General features: G+C 43.1%; 1 protein-coding gene across 1 annotated transcript in view; it reads left to right on the top strand.

Annotated features, from left to right (window-relative positions):
- The window catches only part of NINJ1 (ninjurin 1), a 76023-nt gene extending 68766 nt beyond the window's left edge, over positions 1–7257 (top strand). The window contains exon 4 of the mRNA XM_019537017.1: positions 5785–7257. The gene's annotated coding sequence lies outside the window, so the exon portion shown is untranslated. The remainder of the gene's footprint in view (positions 1–5784) is intronic.
- Positions 7258–15148: the final 7891 nt, after the last annotated feature.

Genomic DNA, 15148 nt, shown 5'->3' with positions numbered 1-15148 from the left:
TTGAAAGGCAAGGAGTGCAAATAGAAGTGAAGGCATCTTGTCTTAAAAAGCTATGATTTATCAGTCAGCTGCAGTACAACAGGTGGAGACCTTGCATCAGAATGGCTAAACCAAACCAAACCAAACCAAACCCAACCCAACCCAGAGTCCATGTCATCAAGAGGGTCAGACATGAAGATCTGTGTCCCTTTGGGTTGTGTGCTCTATCTGTCTCCCACTCTCCAAGTCAGTTTTACATTGTTGGCCTTCTTTAATCCCTGGCCTTGGCTCCTGTCCTTTACAAGATCACCTGTGATCATGGAGGCTTCCATTGTGCGATTCAGATGTTTTTCCTAGGTAAATTGTACTAATAGTACTCCAGATAATCTCATATGCTTCCTTCTATCAATTGAGTGAACTCTAGAACCACTCTCAGTAACGTGTGTATATTTTTTTAAAGAAACCTTATCTATTATAAAATACAAAGTCACAGAGTAATTCAAGTCCTGGAGAAAATTCCTTAAAATAAGAACCTTAAAGAGGACAATCTGTTTTGTGTAGCAAAAATAGGGAGGGAGAGGTCACTTGGTAAGTAACACAGGGCCAGGGGGGAGAATGCCAGGCACTAAAGAACTTGTAATCTAGAAAAAAAGAACATGGCAAGAACCAAAGGCTAAAGATGAAGCCAGCCTTGGGAACAAGATGCAAATTTCTAACAAAAAGGCAAGTAACACTGGAATGCACTATCAAAGGAAATGGTGGATTCTCTCTCTCTGTAGCTTTATGTTAAGACCAAGGAATGCATTTGAATATCTGCCTAGCTAAATAAGTTATTGAGTTTACAAAAGGGGCAACTGTGGAATGCAAGGGTCTGTTTTATAAACAGGGTATCAGGGATCCAATGATCCATTCTTATCATAATCTCTAAGAACGTATCAATGTATTTCATTTTTAGCAATAGAGAACACTCATATATAGCCTTACCAGCTATAAAAGTTGTAGTCAGTGCATCCATTTTGGTGTCATCCTTTTTACAAAATAGGGGTTCAAAACATTGCATGTAAAAGCTGTACTGAAAGTACATTTGGGTTGTTAAGATAGTGCAAGCTAAATTCAGGCCTTCTGTGCTTGCATACTCTGCCTGGATAGTTGAGATTTCTATTCTGCAAGAGCCAGAAACAGGAGCCAAGAGAAGTCTCCTAGGTCTAAGACACTACAAATACCCTTCTATTTCAGAACTCTCTCCCTCATTCAGTATGTTTTATAGGCAGGGACAAACAGCATATGACTGCGTAATTTAAATATTGTACCATAAGGCATGCATTCAAAAGAACGACACCTGAACTCCATGCTTTAAAATCTTCTTGAATGTCTGATGTGGTCACCAGCAGAGTTAGAATCAAAGGGCTCCTATACACATGCAGGGAGCCTGCTCTGATGCACTGTAATTCCAGCATGTCAGAGCAGACTCAATTAATTGCGTCTGCTGGAGTGTGAAAATTTACACACTCCAGCAGCCTTCAGCATCATTTGCATCAGCATCCCTATGCTGAAAAATGGCAGTAGAATGCTTTAAACTAAAGCTTGTTTGATGAGCTTTAGTTCAAAGTGCCCTGCCACGATTTTTCAGCGCAGGGATGCTGAAGCATATGACACTCTGGAAACTTTTAATTAGCTCAGCTTTTACACTCCGGGAGCTTTTAATTAAGGTGTCCTGCCCCACGCACATCTCCCACAGCACGTGTATAAAAGCCCATTGACTTTTAGAACGGCAGTGAAGTTCTCTGCCACTTTAGCTGAAGGAGTAGGTTGCTGTCCTCTTTTTGGACTTCCCACTAGAAGCGGATGCATCACATTGTCACTGGCTTAAACAGCTTTTTGCTAGATAGCAAAGAATGTTGGGAATCAGAAATGTAAGGTTGTATTCCTGACTCTGAAAGGGATAGTGCTCTAGTAATTACCAGGGGCACAGCCATTCAGAGAATATGTTCATTATGTCTCCTGGAATTACAAATGAATAGGAACGTTGTATGCAAGACAGAGCAGGCACTCATTCCTATCTGCTGGCACTGGGAAGGACTAAGCTGGTAAAGCATGTCTGGTTCAGGCAGCAGACTTTAAGATAGACAGGAGAGTAATAATAATGATAAGCTTAGAAATCACAATGAGGAGGAAAGACTAAAGTAATTGGGCTCATTTTTTCTGCAATAGCACTGTCCAATTTCATAGCAGGTGGGGGCCTCACATGACAGTGGCCATGGGCTCTCAAGAGCCTTCCTGCTATGGGCAGCACATGCCCCCCCCTTCCCGCCCTTCTGCCTGACCAGCTAGTTTACCAGGCCAGCTCCAGCCCTGCTCTGCCCTGAAGATCCTAGCCACCAGGGCAGAAACAGAAACAGAAACAGAAGCAATGATGGGAGTAGTGACTGGCAGGATTTTGTGGGCCCTGCTTTAACCCTTTGTAAACTACATGCAGCCCAGTTGGGCAGTCCTGCTCTAGAAAAAAGGCAGACTGAGTGGAGGGTCATTCAGCAGTCTTCAAATATATTGTGTATATTAAGCTTGTTATAAAGTGGACAGTGATCAAGGTCCTTCTTGGAAAATTGGGGGGGGGGGGGGCAAAAAGTCACTTTAATTTGCTGCAAAGAATATACTAGGATGATAATGGATACTGGGGGAAAAACTAAATATTAGAAGCTGAAACACATTTCCTGGGGAAAGTTCTGGAGTCTCTTTCTTTGGAGGTTCTTAAGATCAGGTTAGACAAACATCTGCCAGAAGTGAACTAGGCATACTTCATCCTGCCTCTCAGTGCAGCAGGGTAGAGGAAAGGAACAGGACACCTTTCTGCTACTATATTTGTGATTCATTTTAAAATGCAGTGTTGCCAATTGGATTGATCTGTCATACTACAATTGTCCCAGCTCTGCCAGAAATCATCTGCTCCATGCTTTTAGCTACAACATCTGAAAAAATGGAAGGAATGAAGGGTGGGGAAAATGGTAGTTATTAGTTTCTTAGGGTAGGGTCATGAGACTTGTTCTGCTGTTGGGGCCATGAACTGCATAAAATTAAACACCACTTAGGGAAAGAGCTAAGGCTGTCGTTAAAAATAATGGTCGCCATCTGGAACCCAGCTCAGCACACCTTGTGCTCTAGAGGGAACTTTATAGTTTCTTTAGTCTTGCCCTCCTCTATCTTAAAAGTTGAATAAGAGCTTGAAGCATGCTCAGAGCAGGTTGAATGTTCAGGGACTGGATAACTTGGTAAACACCTGCTGCTGCAGATCATGGATATCTTTAGAACTTCATCAAAGCTAGGTGAACTTTCATAGGGATAGCACAAGGCACATCCTGCCACAGGATTACTTCCCCATAGAAAATAGAAATCCCTAGTTTAGGTTGTAGGCACTAGAGCTCTTCAAATGGACAGCTGAAAACTACCTACTTTTCTTCAGCTCTGTTCTTAGAAGCAACTCCAGCTGATTGAACAGAGTTAAAAAAGAAACAGGAGAAAACCATTGCCCCCTTTCTCCCTGCCCTCCAACACATCCCCCAAAAATCAGGGGGAGGATCCAAAAATCAGGTATATAAATTTTTAGCTTAAGTGAATGTATTTTTACTGAGTTATAAACAATAAGGGCCTGGCATATGATAGCAAGAATAGCCAACCTATATCAATGACTATTTTTCTCTTATTCTCTATGGTTCTGCTCAATTATCTGGTGAAAACTTGGCCATGAATAGGGTGACCATAATAAATTTCAGGGAAATCTTTGGCACATGCCAGCATGCATGCATTGCCCCCCACCCCCTGAAGGCCTCAGGAGGAGGTCAGGCAAGACAGTGTAGCATGCAGACACACCACACCCCGTCCCCTGACCCCGCAGCTCCTAGGAGCAGCAGTCTAGGACTGAGGCTAGGCAGGACTTGATACATGCACACGTCGCAGGAATAGGGCTGGGCAGGACAGTGCAGCCTACAGGCACACCCCCCCTCCACCCTAACCCTTCCCTCCCCCACTTCCACTCTACTGTGTAAGCAGCTCCACTTGCAGCCCAGCAGAGTCTGTACCAGGCAGCAGCCCACTGGCTGGGATCCCTGGAGAAAATTGAAGCAATGGTCCTGGATTGGCAGGAACCTGCCTGTATATGCCCAGGTCCTGAGTCAGGAGCTGGGCACATGAGCCAGGTTCACACCAATCCAGGACTTTTGCTTCAATTTTCTCCAATGCTTCAAAAAACTGGGACTGTCCCAGCCAATCTAGGACATATAGTTACCCTAGCCATGAAGCATACCTTAAAGGACATTAAGTCCAGGCTACTTTGAACTAGTACATCGGTATCCAAAATCCAGAGCTCAGTCAGCAGCATTTTCTTGTAATGAGGAGCAAAAGCCATCATAAACGTTTCTCTTGATAGCATCGGACAATCTTGTGCATAGACTGATTCCAGGCTATTTAGGGCTTTTATAGATTATAACCAGCACCTTAAAATCTGTTCATAAATATGACAATGACTAGTGCATATCATAAAACGTTGGTGTTAAGTGCTTGTTCCATCCAACTACTTGCTGACTGATATCTCCTACATTTTCCAGCTTCCGATTCAGTTTGACTCAACACTGGTTCTTGGGACATACTGGTTTCACAGCCTTGAATATGGTTGCTGTACTCTGCCACAGCTACAAAGCTCAACAATAAACAGTTTATGGAGTCTTGCAGCTGTTAGAGTTTAAGGGACATCTGTTTCCATGCATCATATGCCCATTCTGCTTTAGACAGCATTTATGTGCCAAGCTAGTTTCTGCATCAGCTATTGTGCATTATCCCCTTAAACCTGTAAGAGGAAATTCCTCCCCTACAGCCAGCTTTCTCCCTCTCACCCCTTCCCCATCTAAATGAGACAAAGCTGATTTTACACAGACAACTTTTTTAGTGCCTGGTTTTGTGCAATTCAAGCTGACTCTGCTGACAGACTTCCACGTGATATTTATGCAATAACTTCTTTTCATCGGTTCCTTCAACAAACACAAAATCCAAAGCTTCTGGCCCAAATGAGGCAATTTAAAAAAATGGCTGTCCTCTTGATGGAAGTGAGAGTCTGAGCCTAAATTTTCTGTGGTCTCAGCTTCAGTTTTTAACCATCTGCCTTCTGTCAAATGGAAATCTCAAATGCTGAGAGCAAAAAGAAAAAAAAAAAAAGCCACATTTCTAAAACACCCTGGATTTAGCTCTATTGCATAAACTGTCAATGAAGTTTTAACGTACGTTTCAGTTCATTTTCTGCAATGCAGGCAGAACAATTTAAGGAATCTCAAGTAGAGGATGAAACCAAGAGAGAGGGAGGCTGCTACATACAAGCCCACTCCTGCACAAGGCTCTAGCAGCATGCTCTCACCTGCATGTGTTCATACATAAGCATGTATCCATCACTGTTGTACCTAGACCTTTGGTTTTCTACCCCAGTCTTGTTAGATGCTTCTGGATGCTGGAGATAGTTCTTTGGATATTTATGCATCTGTTTTGACCATTTGCACTTATTGCCTTTCCTAAAAATATCTGTCCGTTTGCATTAGCCTTAATAGATCACTTAAATAGTAAATGTCTCTTCCCCTACAAGTAGGCTTTTAACAAAAATACAATCCCTGGTGGCCAGATGAAGAGTATATGCTGGGAGTGTGGCCAGTGTGGCTTCCTTTTACTGTGCACACGATTCAGGAAGAAATTTCACTGCCTTTGTAAAAGGAACTTGTAAATCCATGCAATTAATTTGTTGATGTTTTTTTCCCCTGCTTTTCATTTCAGAAATCTGAACCGCTGACCTCTCAGCAGATACCCTTCTGCGTTTATCTTGGACCCAAAGAAAATAATCTGAAGAAGTGAAGTTATTCAAGCTATCCTCTTTATTAGTTTTCTTCATTTGACTTTTTTCTGTGCCTGAAATTTTTATCTTTTAAATGTTTAAGGTGTTTAGTTTCTGTTGAAAGCATCAAATATTACAAATCTTAGCACATAGATGCACTCCAAGATTAAGGCAGCTACTTTTCTGCAGAAACTGGTAGTTCTTCAAAGAAATATGCAGCATAACATATTTCAGGGAATGAAGTGATGGCATCCACTTCAGAGACATCTCAGGACTCTTCACTTTCTATGCCTTCTGTTTTCCTGGTGGGCAAGAAGTTGCCAAACATAATTGTTAATTGTTGTCTATTCTGGCAACACTTTCCAAACTTTCTGGACCAGTGGACTGCTTTCAGCCCTCAGAATATTTTGTGGACTACCGTATACTCATGTCATTAAGGTTTTAAGTGAAAAAGCAGGGAAAGGGTATAATTCTTGAACCACTTGCTGTGGCCTCAAGGGAATAACTAAACTATCGAAAATAAGGGCTTCAGTTTTTGGCATAATCACACTGCCTATACCTCACTTTACTGGGATCTAGATATTTGTAATTCACACTGCAGTTATCTTTATGCTGAATCAAGAGGCCACATCTTATTGCCCCTCTGTCAGCTAATTGGAAACTGCTGCCTCCAAGTTAAAAGGAGAGACTATTAGGAACAAAAGATCAACTACAATGCTCAGTTGTCCGGTTTCCCTTAGAAACAGTCATTTGCCCAACTTCTGTCTCTAGATCATAGTTAGTACTTGACAATCTGAGTGAATCTCCTTCCCTATCATGCAACCACAGAAACAGCCCTTTTGCCCAGTTTCTCACCCACATCATACTCTGGTCTGTAAAATATATTATGTACCATTCTAGCCTATTTTGAAAAGTCTGTTAACATGCTACTATACCTAAGCCCAGCTGAGTAACTTAAGAATAGAAGGTGAAATTCATCCATGCACAGAGGGATTTTTCAGGGCACATATGCAATTTAATGTCACATATTAACCCTGAAAAATAGTGTGCATTAACTGAATTTTGCTTGACAGCTTTTTCTGCATGCTCTTGCTTTCGTGAGTATGTGACTAATTTGAGTCCAAAATAGATTTAAGGCGGGGGGGGAGGGGGAAAAAAGATCTTTATGGTTCATGTAACCTGCTGGCACGGGAAGTAATTTTTCCTGAGTACACACTGCTGCTGGCAGTGATGTGTATTGTAAATACTACCACTAACAAAAGCATTTTAATCCTTTTATTTCTAATCTGTAATACCTGTGAGTAGAAGTTTAGTTTTCTTGTGTTAACTTCTTGTAGATATAAATGTTGATTAATATATCTCCTTTGTCATCACTTTGTTTTAAAATCTCTCTTCTTGTAGCACTATACATAAAATTATTAAGAGAACTGAAAGTATGCCGAGTTCTCAAAGAAGCCTTTATGAAGAAACGAGCTTTGAGACTTCTCTTGTTTTTTGTAGGTTATGCAAGTATTATCTTCCAGCAGAAAACAAAGCATCAAAAAGTTGATAAGATTCTACAAATCTAGAATGAACCAACACAGCCATACGAAACATTCTTGTTGCTCTATTTCTTGTTAAGACTCTTTTCTTAAAAGTCTCTGGTAAATAAGGTCTGTACAACACAGAGCAAAGAGATTTTACTGTAGCTTAGAGCAGCTACAAACAGATGCTTACCACAGATTTCCCCAACATTCAATAAGTCATCTGTCAAATAAAAATTAGTCAAAATAATAATAAATAAAACAGATGAAGGAATATCACTGCACTAGAGCAATGTGAAGCTTCGGTCCCCAATGTGATTTGGTGAAGATTCGCCCTGGTTCAGTGGCTGCATCTCCAAATCCGAATCGAATCAGGAGACCCTTTAATTTCTCCAAATTGATTCAGAGAGATTCAATGATTCGGACATAGACATAGGTTTAAATTTTTTCTTCTACATACCTCAAAGTACCAGATGGCTCATGAATGCCGAGATGCTGGAGCAGGTGCAGTGTCCCACAGGAGTGCAGGGGGCTCCCCAGTGCTCTCGGCAGCAGACCCGGGAGTGGACTAGAAGCACTTCCAGTCCACTTCTGGGTCTGCTGGGGAGCACGCTGGGGCCTGACATCCCCCCATCCCACCCTGGCTTGGCAAGTGGCCCCCCATGGCTGATTGCCAAGCCAGGGGGTAAGGCGCAGGGCCCCCCACCACCCATGAGCTTGGTGGCAGACCGGGAAGTGTACTGGAAGTACATCTGGTCCACTTCTGGGTTTGTCGCCAAGCACACTGGGCCCCCTTCCCCCCCCGGTGCTTCTGTGGGAGGCTTTATCTGCCCTACCATTGCAGCGTTCACAAGCTGCACCTGGTACCTTGAGGTATGTAGAAAAAACATTTAAAGCTGCATCTATAGCCAAATCGCTGATTCTCTGAATCAGCATCAAATCTTCAGATTTAGATTTGGTTGAATCAAATCAGGGACAGTGAATCAATTAATCGAATCACTGTCCCCGATTCAGGCCAAATCCAAATCGAATACGGCCCATTTTGTACATCCCTACTATGCACCCATGTTACGTAATATTCTAATATTGTATTACAGTGAAACAAGTGCTAAAATAGCACGGCTTTTGATTTTCCCACTGTCAGAGCCAGTATATTTACAAATGGAGCTCTTCAGAACATTACTTTCTTTGTAATCAAATGTCAGACAGTGGCCTGGATATATACTTCTTGAACTTGCCACACACATGAAAGGTAGCAAAATATGGCATTAGACAATGTAGCACGCAAAGACACCCTAAACAAAACTCCATTGCAGGTTCTGAATTGGTTGTAACCCTTTAACTAGGGTTGGGATCCTAATTGTTTCTTATTAAAATTCTCCATGTCATGGTCAAGTGCAACATTCTCCTTTTTGTTCATTAAATACAAGGTTTTTTCATATTCCCGTTTTGGATTCTCATTCAGCTCCCTGCCTCTCAATTGTTCTTCCTGCAATTACAGACCTAATGTAAACTGATACAGCTCGACGACCTGGAAGATGGGATGAAGCGTATCCTCAGCAAGTTTGCAGATGACACCAAGCTGAGCGGGGAGTAGTAGATATGCTGGAGGTCAGGGCTAGGATTCAGAAAGACCTCAACAAATTGGAAGATTGGACCAAAAGGAACCTCATGAGCTTCAATAGGGATAAGTGCAAAGGCCTGTACTTAGGATGGAACAACCCCATGCACAGGTACAGGCTGGAAACTGGCTTGCTAAGCAGCAGCTCTACAGAAAAGGATCTGGGGGTTACAGTGGACTATAAGCTGAAGATGAGCCAACAGTGTGCCCTTGTTGCAAAGAAGGCTAACAGCATACTGAGCTACATTAGCTGGAACGCCACCTGCAGATTGAGGGAAGTGACTGCTCTATTCTGCACTGGTGAGATCACATCTGGAGTACTATGTCCAGTTTTGTGTCCCCCTAGTACAGAAAGGATGTGAACAAATTGAAGAGAGCCCAGCAAAGGGCATCAACAGTGGTTAGGGGACTGGGGCACATGATTCTGAGGCGAGGCTGAGGGAACTGGGTTTATTTAGTCTGCAGAAAAGACGACAGAGGGAAGATTTAATAGCAGCCTTCAACTACCTGAAGGCTGGTTACAAAGAGGATGGAGCAAGATTGTTCTCAGTAGTGGCAAATGATAGAACAAGGAGCAATGGTCTCAAGTTGAAGGTTAGATACTAGGAAAAACTTTCACTAGGAGGGTAGTAAAGCACTGGAAGAGGTTACCCGGAGAGGTTGTGGAATCTGCATCCTTGGAGGTTTTTTAGACCTAGCTAGACAAAGCCTTAGCTGGGATGATGTTGTTGGGGATGATCCTGCTTTGAGCAGGGGGTTGGATTAGATGGTCTCCTGACCTCCCTTCCAGCCCTAATTTTCCACAATTCTAACTCCACTGACTATGCTGGAGTTTCTTCCACTTGCACCACGTTGCGACGTGGCCTAGGCTCCTTAGAATTCCTCCTCCAATATCTCCACTGCTCACACTGACAAACATGGGAAGATGTGTCAGAATTTTGTCTCAGTTAAAACTGGCTAGCGAGATTGTGATGGAGAAGTACAGGGACACATCCTGCTACTCCCATGGGCAGAGCAGGATTTTGAAAGGGAGGAGTGCAACCTCACACCATCCTTTGCTAATGGGGAAGTAATCTACCAAAGTGGGAGTCTGAGCACCTCAGTTTGGGCCTAGGCTCAGTTGCCTTGGCATGCTCCACAGGAGTCAAGGCAGCAGGTGAGGAAGTGGGAAGCAGCCCCTTCTCTATCCTGCAGTGGGAGGCTCAAGAGGCCCCAGCCCACGTATCCTGACTCTACCCGATGTCTCACCAAGATCTTTCAGCTGATTTTAGTAATGATCTTTATGGTCATGGTAGGTCTGTGATCCCCTAGCCACTGCCAGAAGGGTGCCAGCTGACACCACATTAAATAGAGCCTGAAGAAATCCTCATAGCATCTTCCATAGCATGCTCCCTCATAGCATCTTCCAACCCCCAGCAGCCCCAACAAAGAGTTGAGCCCCTCCTCCCTATACCTGTAGTAGGAATTGAAGGGGGATAAGCCCATATCAGATGATCTCCTCATGGATCTCTTCCTACCTGCTCCTCACAAGATCAGACTTCACTTCACCTTTTTGGCACCCAGGTTTTTCACTCAGCCATTCAGAACACTCCTCTCTACATGGCTTGGCCAACTCGGTTTTTCTGCCCTTGGTTTACTCCATATAGTTTTTAGATTTCCAGATTTGTTTTGCTTGTCCCCCTGTTCAGTGCATTTGTATTTCTTTCCAGTCCTTTGCCAATTCATTCCTTTTCAGTTTCCCTCTACTCATTTCTGGATCATCAGTCTCAATGGCTTCAGTGACCTTTTGAAACATGTTTCATGTCATCTTAACTAAACAATCTGATTTTTTTTAAAGGTGCCAAACACCAAGGGCATTACACTTCTATTTTAATGTTTCAAATAAAAAGGACAAGCTTTCATTATAGTGTTTTCACTGTAATTAACTGATAATTGAAAAATCCCTTCAGTCATGCAATCCATGTTTAAGTCACTGAGGCCTTAAAAGCTCATAATTTTTTTTAATCAGGCAAAGCTTCTCCAAGTTACTTTAATTATTTAGGCACATTTTAAAAAATCTTATCCAGTTCGTATTTAAAATCCTAGATTAATCTTTTCTAGCTACAGCAGATAAATGCATAATTTTCTGCCATTCCTAGGTCCACGAAGCTTTTCCTGGTATATCTCCAGAGTCCAACATGGCTTGGCTCCAAGCAGAATTTTCACTTAAAAGCAGATCATCAATAGTGAAGTACCATGAGCTTTTATAGGCCATTGTGGGACTGCAGTTCATTCTAGTTCATCCCCTCACTCCGTGTTTAGTGAAACAGGGGCAGAATGAGTCTCACATGCTACTTTGGCTATTTGCATGAGTAATGCACCTCCTGAATTGAGGTCTGTTTTTTCTTGGACTTCTCAATCCAATTTTATTTGATTAGGCAGATGATAATGAAAGTATTTATGGGACAAAAACGTTTAGGATATATTATCTAAAATCTGTAATTTCCTAGAAGTTGTTCTCAAGCAGACTGGTGTTATCAAATAATCTGACCTGACTACTCTGTCTCTGGTTAAAAATCCCACCCTTGCTCAGATAAACTAAATTAAACCAGCAAGCATGCAAACAAACCCACACAAATCTTTAACTTTGCCACCAAGGGCTGTACAATGTATCATATGCCATATTTCTATTGTTGTGTGTTTGTTAAGACTGGATACAGCTTTGTTTCTGGACAGTCACTGTGAACAAAGCATGGGGAAAAATAGGTCTCTCAATAAATCTTTTTCTTGGTTGGTTTTTCATTGTTATGGCTGTAAATTTTTTAAAGCCATCTTTCACAGCTTATAACAAGAATTACTGTAATAAGGATCTCAATTATCATCCCAACTGTTTGGGAAACAATCGTCAGATGAAATTGTAGGTTCCAAACTTTTTGCTGGCTCATAATACCAAAGAACTGGGCAAAACTTTTGGCCTTATTCTGCGGCTCTTCAATGACTGCTACAGCTATGAATTATGTCTAGTCCAGTAATACTACATACTGTACCAAGTAAAGCAGAAGACTTACCACTAGTAATTCTGCTACCATAGAATTCAACCAAGCACCAATAGAACAAGACTACTAGGACTCAGGATCACTTACTATATCCAACACTGTCAAAAATATTATAAATGATGAAACCACTCATTGTTTCGTGATCCTACTGCTCCTTATGGGATGTTCTTGAATGCTAATTTTGTTCTTGTATTTACTTGCATTTATCTTACGCATTGCAGGCAGGGAGACAGCTTCCTGCTGACCACACAGGGAGAAGACAGAAAGTTTTTCTTTATTGTTTATTCATTTAAGAGAGTGGACCACAGCACACATAAGAAATGCACTCCTGAGGCATGCATCTCAGACAGGAGTATTTTTAAATACAAGATGGACATGAAAACAGTAGAGAAAGAGGAAAACTGAAGAGTGCCAATCCTGGCCAAACTCATGTTACAAAAGTCTTACCTCAGTCTTTTGCCTTTTAGGCATCAAAAAAGCCCAGGGAGGCCAAATGAGATGTAGGTTAAACCGAGAAAGGTATTAGAGAAGGAGATCTGCCAGCCCTAATGATTGTGTCACATTGCCATGCAAAGGAAGTGGGTTCCTTCTACAGTCCTAATGTCTTGCTTCCTGGGGATGAGATGCTGTCAATGTCCTGTCAAAAGTGTAGGAAATGCTGGACGTAATGAAGGAATGCTGCACATTGTGGCATTAGATGCCTTTGTTGTGTACCCTGCTCTATAGCTAAGCCTATGTCCTCCTCCTCCCAGCCCCTGCCCCTTGACTGGAGACAAAGCTTTCAAAATTAACTCTTCTCATCATTCCCCTTAAAGAGAAGGCCTACAGATTGTAATCCGCACCTTCTCTATAATATTAAAGTTAGCTAGTTAAAAGGTTAATTCTACAGTTTAGTAAAAGATAAACTATTCTCTAAAGTTACAGAAGTGTATCTGACCTATATTTAACTCCTGTTAAATTACAGTAGACTTTTTCAAAGCTGTCAAGTGCTCCATTCATCCACACCAATATTTCACAATGTCATGGTCATTGGCAATATTCTCTATACTGTCCCATCATTCCCACGCCACCTTAACCTGCAGGAACATAAAGCAAGGCCATGAGTGCAATGCAGCCTTCCAATACACATTCAGTCCTTGGCAACTCATCCAAGACTACCAGGAAGATGCAGGCACATTCAAAGCAATGATAAAATTTCTACATAACTGTAGCAGGGCACTGAGGTGCCTGCTATTTGGAAAGCTGGAGTAGTGGCTCAGGTGCTGGGCAACCTGAGGGAGTTAAGGACACACACCTGTCTGGTCAGCTGAATGGAAGGGGCAGGGCCTGGCTCAGACATAAATCGTAGGCCAAAGCCCAGAGAGGAGGCAGCCTGTGGTCAAGGAGGAAGGAGCTTAGCCTTGAACGTGTGAAAGGGAAAAGGGGCCTGGATGTGTGAGCAGCTAGTGATGCGGGTGAGAGATGGAACACCTGTGGTGCGGTTCGGAGGCTGTTGTAGCCATGAAGCATAGATTTGTGTTATAGCCGAGGGGCTTGTGTTTCAGTTGTTGTTAAACTGGAGGTTCAGGCGAGGCTATAAGGGGATGGAGGAGGCCTCACAGGGGACCACATTAAAGAGTGGACCCCAGCCCCAGAGAGGGGCAGCACTGCTGAGAGGCCCAGAGAGAGGGGCAGCAACCGTGAAGCCAAAAAGGGTGCAGCAGAGGGAGTGTGCCTCCCAGACTGCCAGAAAGGACAGTGCAGGGAGGGCATTGACCCAGAGCATCCGTAAGGGCACAGCAGAGGGGCAGGTGTCATCCCCGAGTGCCAAGGCAGAGGCGCAGTATTGGGAGAGGGCTGACCCCGAGTACCCCAGAAGGCAGAACAAGGTTGTGGAGAACCGGAGTGCCAGTGAGGCTCAGGGTGAGCAAGAAGCCCCAGAGAGAGAGAGAGAGAGGGGCAGCGACCGTTTGAGCACTGTGAGGTGCAGTGTGAGGCGGGACTCCAGAGAGCCGGAGCAGGACGAGACTGTGAAGGGACAGAGCATCAACAGGACGCAGAGCGAGGCAGGGCTGTAGAGCACCCAAGTGCCAGGGAGACCGAGGCAGGTCCGGCACATAGCAGGAAACCGTAGCCAAGGGAACAAAGGGCAATCTCCCTACAATAAATACATAACATCAAAGACGTGGCGGGTGAGATGCCGAGGGTGCTTAGAGAATGCTTGGCACGGTACTAAAGGGGTCCCTAGGGGAGAGCATGGCAACCCTAGGACTCCATCCTGCTACAATAACCATTCCCATCAACTCCTTACTTTTCCCCATAAGAGAGAATTAAAACCAAACCAAGCTGCATCAGATTCTGAACATGCTAGTGTAGCTTTGATACGTGTTCGCAGTGCAATGGTCACATCTAGCTGATCATAAAAGAGCTCTATTTGAATGTTTCTTCTAGGGACCAAAGACAGTTACCACCATTAAACTAACATCCAAGAGTCAGTGCCACAGGCGGATATCCAAGACACCACATTTCCCTTGGGTTAGAAAAGGAAATAACTACTGTTTTAGACAGACTCATATGACTTGCTGGAAAGTGATAATTTGTTAATAGAAACACTTCAGCTTAGATTACCTTTTTTGAAATGTACATCAGCTACTCTTTTTCCATTTGTTTTTTTTCTCCCTTTTAAAAAAAACAAACTTAAGCAACCCTCCCAGCCTCCTCCCCATTCCCCACCACCCACCCCTGGCCTTCCATCTGCAAAGTTTTGCATTGTTATGATGTCAGAAACATAGGGTTCAAGTGTTTGGAGCATTGAAACATACAGACCAGCACTGGAATGCTGTCAAACTCCAGCCAATGTTTGTGTGTGCAACTAAACACTCAGTTACTGCATTGATCGTAACAGGCATGTTTCATCCTGGCCTTGATCGCAGCAGCTCTCACTGACTTCAATCATTTCCAGAGTTTCAGACCTGTATTGAGCTCATTACCCCGCCCTGGATGTAAACATGTTTATGAATGTTTCCCCACACAAAATAAGTTGTCCATAACCTGGTCTCTGGACTAACAGTGCTTGCAGCCAGGATTAAACATATTGGGACTTTCAGCCATCCATCTATTATCTGATCTTCTTGCTGCCATTTTAACT

The sequence above is a fragment of the Crocodylus porosus genome, unplaced genomic scaffold (genome assembly GCF_001723895.1).
Source record: "Crocodylus porosus isolate Cpor-Errol unplaced genomic scaffold, CroPor_comp1, whole genome shotgun sequence".
NCBI lineage: Eukaryota > Metazoa > Chordata > Crocodylia > Crocodylidae > Crocodylus > Crocodylus porosus.
Note: the sequence above shows the minus strand (reverse complement) of the source record. Positions and strands in the feature narration are given on the sequence as shown.